The sequence below is a fragment of the Manihot esculenta genome, chromosome 8 (assembly GCF_001659605.2).
Source record: "Manihot esculenta cultivar AM560-2 chromosome 8, M.esculenta_v8, whole genome shotgun sequence".
NCBI classification, from domain to species: Eukaryota; Viridiplantae; Streptophyta; class Magnoliopsida; order Malpighiales; family Euphorbiaceae; genus Manihot; species Manihot esculenta.
In genome coordinates, this window is record NC_035168.2 from 14739571 (window position 1) to 14754098 (window position 14528).

Below are 14528 nucleotides of genomic sequence, written 5' to 3' on the forward strand. Positions count from 1 at the left end.
AACCAACCTCAGATGATGGGCATGCTCCTCTGCATTCCTGGAATACACCAAGATATCATCTATGAAGACAATAACGAAGTGATCCAGGTACTGGCTAAACACTCTGTTCATGAGATCCATGAATGCTACAGGGGCGTTGGTTAACCCGAACGGCATCACAAGGAACTCAAAATGCCCATATCTGGTCCTGAAAGCTATCTTTGGCACATCTTCCTCTCTGATCCTCAGCTGATGATACCCAGATCTCAGATCTATTTCAGAGAAACAACCCGCTCCTGCTAGCTGGTCGAATAGATCATCGATCCTAGGCAAAGGGTACCTGTTCTTGGTAGTGACTTTGTTCAACTGCCTGTAGTCGATACAAAGTCTGAGGGATCCATCCTTCTTTCTCACAAACAAAACTGGAGCACCCCAGGGTGAGGTACTCGGTCGGATGAAGCCCTTGTCTACCAGCTCCTGTAACTGCTCCTTCAACTCTTTCAATTCTGCTGGCGCCATCCTGTAAGGAGGGATAGAGATCGGTCGGGTTCCAGGCATCAGTTCTATCTCGAACTCTATCTCTCTAGCAGGTGGTAAACCTGGTAGCTCGTCTGGGAACACATCCAAAAACTCTCTGACCACCGGCACCGAGGCGGGCTCTCTAACCTGACTGCTAAGCTCTCTCACATGAGCCAAATACCCTTGACATCCCCTCCTAAGCAACCTGCGAGCCTGAAGGGCTGATATCAGACCTCTAGGTGTACCCCTCCTGTCTCCCCTGAAGACGACCTCTGACCCATCCTGACTTCTGAACCTGACTACCTTGTCCCTGCAGTCCAAGGTAGCACCATGGGTAGATAACCAGTCCATCCCTAGAATGACGTCAAAATCTGTCAAATCTAGAACCACCAGGTCGGCGGACAAGCATCTTCCCTCAACAAACACAGGACTACACTGGCAGACTGACTCTGCCACTGATGGATCACACTTGGGTCCACTGACCCAGAGAGGACACTCTAACCCAGAGATCATCAACCCTAACCTCTCAACGGCTCTCGGTGCAATAAAAGAATGAGATGCACCAGGGTCCATCAAGGCATACACATCTGAACAACCAATGACTAAGTTACCTGCCACCACGATGTTAGATGCATCTGCCTCCTGCTGTGTCATTGTGAAGATCCGTGCTGGAGCTGATGGACCTTCACCTCTGAAACCCGCTGAAGAAGAGGCTGCCCCTCTCTCTCTGCCTCTGCCACTGGCCTGAGTCGTGGCTGGAGCTGCTGGCTGCGCTACACTGCCTGAAGCTGTCTGCTGGGACTGTGCCATCGGGACTGCTCTTGGACATTCTTGAGCCATATGCCCCTCCTGACCACATCTGTAGCAGGCTGTCGTCCTAAACCGACATACTCCCTTGTGTGGCTTACCACACCTTGCACAAACTGCATTATCCGCACCAGAGCTTGAGCCACTCCTAAATCCCAGACTGGACTTGACTTTGCTCCAGAACTTGTTCTTCTTAGTCTTGGCTTTGCCCCATCTCTTGCTGCCTGAAGCTGCTGCACTCAGGGTAGAGGGATCTAACCTTCCCCCACCCGGGGTTTTAGGACCAGAAGACTGTGCCACTGACTGCTTAACTGTCCCCTGAATGATGGCACTGGCCTCCATTTTCCTGGCCATATCTACTATGGCATGGAAGCTCTCCCTGTCCACTGACTGAATCAAGGAGGAATACCTGGAATGAAGTTTCATGACATACCTCCTTGACTTCTTCGAATCTGTATCCAGACTCTGCCCAGCAAAAGGCAACAGCTCCAAGAATCTGTCGGTGTACTCCTCTACACTCATTTCATCTGTCTGCCTCAACTGATCAAACTCTATCATCTTCAATTCTCTTGAACTATCAGGGAAAGCCCATCCTACAAACTCGTTTGCAAACTCCTCCCATGATAAGCTTTCCACCCTTGGGCTCACATAATTCTTAAACCACTCTCGGGCTTTCTTGCATTTTAAAGTGAACCCAGCCATCTGGATGGCTCTACTGTCATCCACCCCTAACTCCTCTGTAATTGTCTTGACCCTCTCAAGATACACAAACGGGTCATCACCTGATTCAAACTGGGGAGCACCCAGCTTCATATATTCAGTCATCTTGACCTTGCTCCCACCAGATGAGCTAGGCCTAGGTAATTGAGTTTCTGGAACTGGGGTTTCTGCTGATGGTGGAGGAGGTGCAACATTTTCTGTAGTAGGGTTTGCTGGATTTGGATAGTAGGGTGGGGGGTGGATACATCGGGTACTGTGAGTATGGTGGGTAGGGCATGTGTGTGGGATAAGGGGTAAAGCTAGGGTAATCCGATGTACCTCCCATCGAATACCCGGGATGTTGTGAGAAGTGTGGGTAGTGGGGTGGCTGAACAAATCCCGAGGCCTGAGTGCCTCCTTGGGACTCTCCCATACCTTCTTCTGACATGCTAACTCCCAGACTGCCATCCCTCCTCTGCTCTACATCCATATCATCCCCATGTCCTCTGACATTCCTCCCTGAACTGTTCCCCTCACTGATCTGCTTCTACCCAGATCCAGAGACCTTCTAGGGTCTCTTGCTGATCTTTCTCTGTTAGACCTACTAGACATTGCCCTAGGCAATGCAGGAGGACGGGCGCTCATGCCCTCATCCTCAGGTGGCACTCCAGTCAATCGTGCAGATCGACGAGTTCCTCTCATCCTGTTTTCTGAAAAACAGCACATAAAAAACAAACATTAGCACCATATGGTTCATGTGGGAACACATGAACCCGCATTACATACATCACATATCATAGCATATCATTAATGCACATACATATTATCATGGCATTTCACACCATCATACAAGACAGGACTCCACATCCTATCCTAGTGGACATGATCTTTCCTATTGTGCTTGACCTCTTATAACATCTATGAGCCCGACACTCTAGGTCCGACCATATGAACCTAGGGCTCTGATACCACTCTGTAACGACCCAAAAATCGAACCGCTACCGGCGCTAGGATCCAGATCGGCTTAAGGCCGCCGGGACCCGTAGCAAGCCTGACATATAACCTGTGAACCTGTCCAATCCCATACATGATCATACATACTCCTAAACCTGTAAACTTTTCCTTTTCATAAACCAAGCTCAACCTGTGCATACTCATAACATAACATAAACCACACACTGGAGCCCTCATCAAATGCTCCAATGGGGTATCATAACATACATGAATTAAGCTTGGTTGAACATAAACATCATAAAACATTCTATAGATCATGTATCAAAAGGGATTACTATACAAACTCGGTCAAGCACAATTTCTAAACCTCAATACATCATCATTACATGTCATAACTGTATAAGACATTACATTACAATTTAATCATGTCCATTGCTAGCTATTACATAACCATGACTTTACTCTATCCGACCTCCTGCTCTATCCTGTACCTGCAAGCCTGGGGGTTAAAGGGAGAGAGGTGAGCTAAAAAAGCCCAGTGAGTAGAACCATAAAAACATATTAACAAACATGCTCTAATGAAATGCATCATAACACAGACAATTCACATAAGGGTTGGGTGAACTTGTCACCAAATAGTCCCAGCATCATTCGTGCCAGGCCGTAGCATGGGGTCTTGGTCTTCCTGTCATATCATACATTACTTACCATTGCCCCAGGGCCTCCTCTGGGCTCCTGGTCTTCGAGTCCCATATCCGTGCCAGGCCGTAGAATGGGGTCCTGGTCTTTCATTTCCGTGCCAGGCCGTAGAATGGGGTCCTGGTCTTCCCTCAGGGACTAATTGGGTCATCCAACATTCACCCACATCAACAATAAAGAATGCAATGCAACATATTCGTGAAATCTAATGCAATCATCCTATTGCATACTCATGATGCGTGAAACATGATAAACATTTAATTTCTCAATTTAAAAGATTACGTTTAGTTCCACTCACCTCTGGCCGACTCTGGCAACACCGAAGTAGCTGAACTCACTGCTAGGGTCCTCGGTTCCTCGAGTCCAAACCTACACAGGTGGACTCAAATGAGGGACCAAACATACTAGAACATGACTCTAAAATACTCCCCAAAAACCCCCTTAAAACACCTCAAAACATCATGGAAAAACATGCAAAGGAGGGCTGCACAGGGCACTTTCGGCGGCACCTTCGACGGCCGAAAGTCCCTCTAGAGCCGAAAGTCAGGCAGGTTCGGCGGCACCTTCGGCGGCCGAAAGTGCCCTCCAGAGACGAAAGTCTCTTTTCGGGGGCAGGCTTCGGCAGCCGAAAGGCTTGCCTCCCAGCCATGTTCGGCGGCCGAAAGTCCTTCGGCTGCCGAACCTAGTTTCTGCCAAAGGGCAGAAACTTCAGCTCCTCATGCACAAATGCCTCCCAAACCTTCCAAACATGCATTTTTCCCATTCTACAACATGCATACAAGCTCCTAGGGGCTTCAACTAACGTAAACCCCATCTACAACACATCAAACATCCACATTGTTCATAAACACAACATATACCCATAAACATAACAATAACCTAACATGCATTTCTACCCCATAGATCTACTTAAAACTTACTTAAAACATGCAATGTGCTTAAGATCGGCTCTTACCTCTTGAAGATCGAGAGAGAGATGACCTAAACTCGGATATGGGAGAGGTTGAGTTTCTTTGAACCTCAAAGCTCCAAAACTTGCTCAAATGCTCAAAAACTTCAAAACAAAGTGAAAACTCATGAAAATCTTGAAAGATCTGAAGGAAGAAACTTAAGATTGGTGAGGGATGGCGGAGGGCTCACCTTGGCCGAAAATGGGGAGAAAGCTCGCCCATTTCGGCTAAGGGACCCCTTTATAGTGGCTGGCCAGGACACATTCGGGAGCCGAACGTGCCTCCGCATGTATGCCATGTTCGACGGCCGAACTTGAGTTTCGGCGGCCGAACCTGGACTTTCCTCACTTATGCCTTCGGGGGCCTAAAGCACTCCCGAAGTGCATGCATGTTCGGCGGCCGAACTTGGGATGCGGCGGCCGAACCTGGGTCTTCCTCCAAGGCTATTTTCATGCAAAAACTCATTTTCTTTCATGCTTAAAACATAAAACACATTAAAACATTTTATGAAAACTTGGTTTTACCCTTCTAGAGGTTTTCGACACCCGAGATTCCACCGGACGGTAGGAATTCCGATACCGGAGTCTAGCCGGGTATTACACCTGCGCAATCTGAGACCACCCCTGCGCAAACTGAGACAACTCCTGCGCAACACTCACATGAGCCAGCCAACCGAGCCCCATCTGAAGCCATTCCTACGCAGAAGACTGATCAAAAGGTAAGTTTTCACATTCCACCTCCTTTTCCAAAGATATTTGAAAGAACACAAAAAGAAAAGGAAGAAAAAGAGATCCTTGAGACTTTCAGAAAGGTGGAAATCAACATACCTCTGCTAGATGCTGTCAAGCAAATTCCCAAGTACGCAAAATTTCTGAAAGAATTGTGTACCAATAAAAGAAAGCTTGCTGAGAAAGAGAAAGTAAGTGTAGGTGAAGTTGTTACTGCTGTGATTAAAAGAGAACTCTCTACTAAATGCAAAGATAAATGTATGTTTGCTATTTCTTACAAAATAGGGAATGTTGGAATAAAGAAATCTATGTGTGATCTTAGTGCATCTATAAATGTTATGCCTCTTTCCATCTATAAATCTCTGAATGCATGTGCACTGAAAGACACAAGAGTTGTGATACAATTAGCTGATAGATCTGTGGTATATCCCATAGGTGTTCTAGAAGATGTGTTAGTTCAAGTAGATGAACTTGTCTTTCCTGCAGATTTTTATGTGATTGATACTAAGGAAGATAGTTGCAATGCTAGTTCTGACATCCTTCTTGGACGTCCTTTCTTGAGTACTGCTAGAACTAAGATTGATGTGCATGATGGTACTTTGACTATGGAGTTTGAAGGGGAAGTCATTAAATATAATGTCTATGATGCTATGAAATATCCACATGATATGTCCCTTGTTTATGGTCTTGATATTGTTGACTGCTTAAGCCAGGAAATATTTGATGAGAATCAAGATTGTATTCTGAATGATGATCTTTGCAGGAATGAGAGCCAGAAAGAGCCAAAACTGAAAGAGACTGTCTGTAGCATCCAAAAGGTAAATTGCAGTCAAGCGCAGGATGAAGAAAACTCTGTTGCACCACTTCAGGAAGGACTTGCGCAAACTGAAGCCATGACCTTTCGGCTGCCGAACTCCACTATCTTTCGGCCGCCGAACTCTTCACCTCAGCTCCCATCACAGACTAAAACCATCTTCAGCGCAACTCTTCAGCCTCCAGCCCAGGCAGGCTCTTCCAGTCCGCCTTTGCAGTCAGATCTTGTGCAAGGTACAACTGAAAAGAGTCCAACACAGAACACCAGTCAGAAAGCACCAGAATCAAATCTGAAACCTCTTCCAGGCCATCTAAAATACATGTACTTGGGAGCTGACAAGACACTACCAGTAATAGTGTCCAATGAGTTGAGCCAAACTGAGGAAGAAAGCCTCTTGAGAGTCCTAAAAAAGCACAAAGGAGCCATAGGATGGACCATAGATGACATAAAAGGTATTTCTCCTTCCACATGCATGCATAGAATACACATGGAGGATGAATGCAAGCCAGTCAGAGATGCTTAAAGAAGACTGAATCCTCCTATGATGGAAGTGGTAAAAAAGGAGATAGTCAAGCTCCTAGACGCAGGTATTATCTATCCTATCTCTGATAGCAAATGGGTAAGTCCTGTGCATGTAGTTCCAAAGAAAACTAGAATTACCATTATTCCAAATGTTGAAGGGGAACTTGTCCCCACTAGAGTTCAAAATGGATGGAGAGTATGCATGGATTATAGGAGGCTCAATGCTGCAACAAGGAAGGACCACTTCCCACTACCATTTATTGATCAGATGCTAGAAAGGCTTGCAGGTAAGTCCCATTACTGTTGTCTTGATGGATATTCAGGTTTTTATCAGATTCCAGTTACTCCAGAGGACCAAGAGAAGACCACCTTCACTTGTCCTTTTGGCACTTTTGCCTTTAGAAGAATGCCATTTGGACTATGTAATGCACCTGCCACCTTTCAGCGATGAATGATGAGAATATTCTCTAACTATGTGGGTAAGACAATTGAAGTGTTCATGGATGACTTCACAGTGCATGGTAACTCCTTTGAAGAATGCCTTGCCAACTTGGAAAAGATCCTATAAAGATGCCTTGAGTCTAACCTTGTACTTAATTATGAAAAATGTCATTTTATGGTTAATCAAGGTATGGTTTTGGGACATGTTGTTTCAACTAAGGGCATTGAAGTAGACAAGGCTAAGGTAGACACAATTAAAAATCTACCTTACCCTACAAATGTTAGGTAAATTTGGTCATTCCTTGGCCATGTAGGTTTCTATAGGAGGTTCACCAAAGATTTCTCTGAAATTACATTGCCATTATTCAAATTGCTCCAACAAGATGTAACCTTTGATTTTGATGCAAATTGCAAAAAGGCATTTGATCTAATTAAAGAATTGCTTGTGACTGCCCCGATTATTCAAGCACCTGATTGGAACTTGCCCTTTGAAATCATGTGTGATGCAAGCAACTATGTAGTGGGAGCAGTCTTGGGGGCAATGTGTGGGACACTCACCTCACGTCATTCACTATGCCTCTTGCACCTTGGATGCTGCCCAAAGCAACTACTCAATAATAGAAAAGGAGCTCTTGGCTGTTGTATTTGCTTTGGATAAGTTTAGACCATACCTCATTGGGACTAAAGTCATTGTCTATTCCGACCACGCAGCCTTGCGATACTTGGTCAAGAAAAAGGAAACAAAACCGAGGCTCATTCGGTGGATTCTGTTATTACAAGAATTTGATCTGGAGATAAGAGATAAAAAAAGGGAAAGAAAATCTTGTAGCCGACCACCTCAGCCGGCTTTCCTCTAGCTCTGCGCCATGTCCAGTCAAAGAAGAGTTCCCAGACGAACATTTGTTCGTCGCTCAGTCAGCCTAAGTGATCATGCCATGCATACCACACCCCAGGGGAGTACTCAGTTTCCTTTGTTCTTTTATGTTTCTTATACATTGAGGACAATGCATGATTTAGGTGTGGGGGTGCATATCTCTTCTTCTCTTCTTTTCACTTCTTCTTCTCCTTCTTCTTCTTTTCCTTTCAGTTCTGCGAATTTACATGGCTCTCAGTCTGCGAAATTTTTTTATTTTCCTTTCAGATTTGCGATTTTTACTTGATTTTGTTTCAGTTCATGTGATTTTTGCTTCCAGTCTTCCCTTTAGTTTGTTTTGATTTATGCTTTCAATAACACACACACAACCACAACCTTCTTCTTCTTTTGTTTTGCTCTACTCAAACTGATGAACTATGTTGGATGAGTTTTTCTTTCCATGACCCCATTGATGTGATGACTCTTTAAACTTATGTTGAATCAATTGCAGTGAGTTATATTCATGTTTGAGAATTGCTTTTTGAATTGAATCTTTGAGTTTGCCATGGTGAAAAATATATTGATGACACTCATTAGAGAGAATAAATTGAAAATTGTGTTAATGAACTTAACATGACTTGTTTTAGTAATTGGTGTCGATTTGCCCAAATCATTGAGAGAAAGAAAATTCAGCAAAGGCAAAGACCTCATGAGCACAAATTCAAAACTGTTCCAATGGTTGAAAGACTATGAACAGAGCTAGTAGCCACTTGGACAGGTGACCAACTGAGTAACTGGGGTTGAGTATCACCAATATGTACTTTCACGTAAAAAGGTTGGTGAATTTTTCAAGCAAGATCTAAGTGCAAAAGACTGAATAAAGTACTTCAAGGTAAGGGCAAGTCAATTCGAAAGCTAAAAAGAGTCTCATCTGAACAAATAATATGTGCATGTATGATCTCTCTCTTGAGTAAAACAAATCCTAGCCATAGTAAGTAAAGGGAAACAAGGAAAGAAGGTGAGTAATCTTCATGCATATATTCTTCACTGCAATGATTCAAAATAGGTGTCTAGAGTAAGAGCTTAAGTGGAAATAAGGATATCAAGTAGCAAAGAAAGCTTATTTGACTATGTTTATTTGCTTGAGGACAAGCAAAAGGCTAGGTGTGGAGGTATTTGATAGAACATATTTTAGTCCATTTTATCTTGATATTATTGATGATTATTTACATGATTTCTGCTTAATTTAGTGCTCTTGACATTATTTTGCAGAAAATGGTGAAAAAGGACATTTTGGAGAAAATACCCTTAAAACTGCCTTAAATGGAGCAAAGGAGAGCAAGCCTGTCAAGTTGAATTCAAGTGAAGCTAAATAAGGAAAGTTCTAAACAAGGAAAGTGGCAAAGAAGGAAAGAACATTCAGCCAAAGCAATTTGAAATTCAAATTTCAAATCTCCAAGTAGCCTTTTTCTTATTCAAGAAGCCAAGTCTCAAGTTGCCATAAATGAAGAGCCAAATAAGGAAAGTATTTTGAATTTTAAATCTTCAAGATTCATATTCAAATTTTGAATTTCAAAATCCAGCTTATCAAGGAAGCCAAATCCAAAGATCACATGCTTGCCACCTCATGCCATGCACATTCAAAATTCAAATTGCAAAGGAGGCTCCACCTTCCTTATTAGTACATGGGCGGCAAGGAGAGTATGAAGGCAAGACTTGGGCACCTTGAGCAGCATCTTGAAGACACTTGGGCAGTAAACAAAGACCAAAAGACCCACTCTTGCACAAGCCACACATGCCCCACGTTTTTCCCTTTTCACATGTGCATGGATGGCACATCTTGGACCAAGGGCATTTTGGGCAGCCTCTTAAAGACTCATGGACACCTAAGAAACCCTAGGCCAGCACCTTGAAACATATTTAAAGACTCCAAAGAGGCCAGCCGACCAGCACACTCCTTCTCCCCCATTCGGCCAAGCAAGGCGCACCAAGTCTCCATTAATTTGGTTCATCTTCCTTTGTGTTTTCCTTTTATTTTCTGTTTTGTTTCAGCCATGAGTGGCTGAAACCTTTTATTCTAGTTGAAGATTGGTTGAAACTAAGGTTGTTTTATGGATTGTGAGATCTAAACATAAACTATTTGTCTTTTATTTATTCAATATTCATACAATTTGGTGCTTGAATCTATGATTACTTTGTTGTTTTGATCAAATTGGCCACTTGATTCTTGATTGCAAGGTAATTGATTGTTAGTTTGGATAATTTTTAGTTCGTAATTGCTGGAATTATTCAAAAATAAGAACACTTGGTGTAATAACTAAGGAATTGTGTGATCTAGCAACATCTCATGCGTTTCAGTAGCTAGGATTGGATCTCTCTATTTCTTCATGCAATTGACAATTGTTTTGATGCCTAAGGCCCAAGGACGTTCCTTGGCAATTTGTTAATTAGTAATTGATTAGAGGACATTCCCTAATTGATTTAATCATAAGGAGAGACATGGTGGTGAGAAGCATTCTCCATCTCCATAACTAATCTATTGAATCAATCAAGAGAACATAAGTTTCAATGATCAATCCAAACAACCAAAGTGGGTCCATCTCTTCAACTAGACCTTTCTCATATTGAATTTCTCTTTTATTTTAATTATTTGCTCATTTAATTGCTTTCAGTAGTTTGCTAATCAAATCAATCTCAAAACCCCCCTTTTTACTTTTATTGCACTTTACTTTTGTTCCGCTTTCAGTTACTTGCTTTCAGTTTCTCATTCAGTTTAATCTCTTGGTCTTGTTGAGAAAAATAGATAATTTTTCAATTCTCTGTGGATTCGATCCTTTACTACTATCTGCAGTTGTAAAATTGTTGATAACCGGAAAGGTTATTTTTGACCGGCTTCGACAACCGCGATCACTAGATCATACAATTTCCTTAGTTTTTACACCAAGCGTTCTTATGTTTGAATAATCCAAGCAATTACGGACTGAAATCATCCAAACTAACATATTATTACTTTGCAATCAAGAATCAACGTAGATCTAAACAATAAAGCAATATTGAAATTAAGCATGAAATTGCATAAATATTGAACAACCAAAAGATAAACAATATTTGATCAAGTCTCCCAATCCATAAAACAACTAAAGTTTCAACCAATCTTCAACTAGAAAAAAAGGTTTCAGCCACTCATGGCTGAAATAAAAACCAAAAATAAAGAAAGAGATGAAGAAGAGATGGTGTCACTTGCAATCTCGTAGGTGTGTCTAAAGGGGTCTAGAAAAAGCTGTGGGGAGGCTCCTTATGTGTGTTTTTATAGTTGAAAGTGTTGCCCTAGGTCCTTACATGCTGCCCTTGCTGCCCAAGAGGTGTTTGCTGCCCAAGTTGAGTCTGAAAAAGAAAGATTCGCGTTCCAAAATTATTCAGAAGGAAAGAGGCGTGCGCTTGCTCTTCAGATGGAAAGTGGCGCGCGGAATGGACTGCAGAAGGAAGGTGGCATGCGGTCATTGAATGCAGAAGGGAAAGTGAATCTGTCCAGTCTTTCCTTTTTAGGTGGAGCCTTCGTTTGAATTTTGAATGTTGAACGCAGAAGAGGCAAGTGTGTCTTCTTGAAATCTTGCTGCCTAAATAGGAAGATCTGACTGCTGCAGTGTGTGCACATATTTGAACAAGGAAAGAAAGATTTGCGATTTGAATTTCAAATAATCTTCTGACTGAGCTTTCCTTATTTGCTTTTGCTTCTGCACTTTCCTTATTTGAAAACTTTCCTTTTTGGCACTTTCCATATTTGACACTTTTTGGCAGTTTTAAGAGCATTTTCACCATATTATCTCTTTACACCTAATATCTGAAAAACATGATTAAAACCATAAAATTAAGCAAAAATAGTGTAAATAAACATCAAGAATATTGTAATACCCGGCTAGACCCCGGCATCGGAATTCCCACCTTCCGGCGGAATCTCCGTTGGAATTCAGAATTTCTCGGATGTCGGAGCCTTCTAGAAGGGTAAAATAAAGGTTTTCTAAAATGTTTTTATATGTTTTTATGGTTTTCCTAAAGAGAGACCCCAGTGGACGTGTTTTGGAAAGACAGGATAGTAAATCCCTTGACCAAGAAACAAACCCGTGAGGGAAGACAGGGTTTCAATCCCTTGACCCAAAGCGGACAATATTCACTGGTGTGGGCCCAGAGGATGTTACAAACATAATGATAAAATGGGCTAAAATATGCTCTATCAAATACCCCACACCTAGCCTTTTGCTTGTCCTCAAGCAAATAAACATAGTCAAACAAGCTTTCTTTGCTACTTGATCCTTATTTCCACTTAAGCTCTTACTCAAGACACTTATTTTGAATCATTGCAGTGAAGAATATATGCATCAAAGTTACTCACCTTCTTTCCTTGTTTCCCTTTACTTGCCATGGCTAGGATTTGTTTTCCTTAATAGAGAGAGATTATACATGCACATATTATTGTTCAGTTAAGACTTTTTCTAGCTTTCAGAGTGACTTGCCCTTACCTTGAAGTACTTTGTTCAGCTTTTTGCACTTAAGTTTTGCTTGAAGAAGTCACCAACCTTTTGACGTGAAGGTACATATTGGTGATACCCACCCCCAGTTACTCAGTTGGTCACCTGTCCAAGTGGCTACTAGCTCTGTTCATAGTCTTTCAACCATTGGAACAGTTTTCAATTTGTGGTAATGAAGTCTAAGCCTTTGCTGAATTTCCTTAATTAATGCATTGGGCAAATCAACACCAATTGCTAAAACAAGTCATGTTAAGTTCATTCACACAACTTTCAATTCATTCTCTCTAATGAGTGTTATCAATATATTTTTCACCATGGCAAGCTCAAAGATTCAATTCGAAAGGCAATTCCCAAACATGAATACAACTCACTGCAATTGATTCAACATAAGTTTAAAGAGTCATCACATCAATGGGGTCATGGAAAGAAAAGCTCATCCAACATAGCTCATAAGTTTGAGTAGAGCAAATAAAAAAGAAGAAGATTGGTGGTTGTGTGTGTTATTAAAAGCAGAAAATTGAAAAAAAAATCACACTGAAAATGAAAACAAAAATTCAAACTGAAAATCAAAGCAAAAATAAACAAAAATAAAGATTTAGAAATATGCATCCCCACACCTAAATCATGCATTGTCCTCAATGTATTGGAAAAATTAAAATGCAAAAGAAACTGAGTACTCCCCTAGGTGTGGTGTGCATGGTGTGATCCACTTGATCAAGGCTCAAGTAATTGGGGAAGGGAAAAGGGTCCCAACTGGATTGAGTGAAAAGTGTAGCACTCCTTTTGATATGGTCATTACCCATCCTATTTTTTCCATGTACTCATGAAGTAACATGATTAGTTTCTTCTCTTTCAGATGAGGTGTGCTTCTAGCCCTTATGTTTGCATTTTTGAGATGATTGGGAAGCACTTTGAATTCCAATTCATGTTTCTCCATGTGTAGCTGCAATTTAGTACTGAATTCAAGCAAAATAAATTCTACCTTATCCAGAGGTTTGGGAAGGCATTGATATGCATGGTCCTTTGGTTTAGGTGCTTGGAATACCATTTGTTCCTTGTGGCGTTTGTCTTTTTTCTCTAATCCTCAATTACTGGTGTTCTTTCTGTCCTTTGCGTTGGATCCATAGAAAGGAGTTTATTGTTGATCTTTGGAGCTATTCCATCTTGTCATAATGTTCCTGGACTTGATCCATAGGCTTTTATGTCTGTTGGTATTAGAGTTAAAGGTTAAGATAAATTCTTATTTATCTTAGTTTTAGGGTTTTAAATTTGAGCATTTTTTGTGTTTTTATTTCTGGAGTTTCGGTCTTATGCCAGTTTAATTTGTTTAGGATCTAAACTTATTTGAGTGCTGTTGGAATTAAGAAAGCCATGTGTGATTGTAATACCCGGCTAAACTCCGATATCGAAATTTCTACCGTCCGGTGGAATCTCGGATGTCGGAAACCCCTAGAAGGGTAAAACCATGTTTTCATAGAATGTTTTAATGTATTTTATGGTTTTAAGCAAGAAAGAAATTAAGTTTTGAGTGAAAATGGTCTTGAGAGGAAGACTCAGGTTCGGCCGCCGAACATGCATGCACTTCGGGAGTGCTTTAGGCCCCCGAAGGCATAAGTGAGGGAAGTCCAGGTTCGGCCGCCGAACATGGCATGCATGCGGAGGCACGTTAGGCCCCCGAAAGTGGCCTGGCCAACCACCTATAAAAGGGTCCCCTTGTCCGAATGGGCGAGCTTTTCTCCCCATTTTTGGCCAAGGTGAGTTCTCCGCCGTCCCTCGCCGATTTTGAGTCTCTTCCTACAAATCTTTTATGATTTTCATGAGATTTCACTTTGTTTTGAAGATTTTTGAGCATTTAAGCAAGTTTTGAGGCTTGAAAAACTCAGGAGCTCTTTTCCTTGGTTCTCCAAGTTTAGGTCGTCTCTCTCTCGATCTTCAAGAGATAAGAGCCGATCTTGAACTCATTTTATGTTTTAAGTAAGTTTTAAGTTGATTCATGGGGTAGAAATGCATGTTTAGGTTAGTTGAACTTTGTTAGGT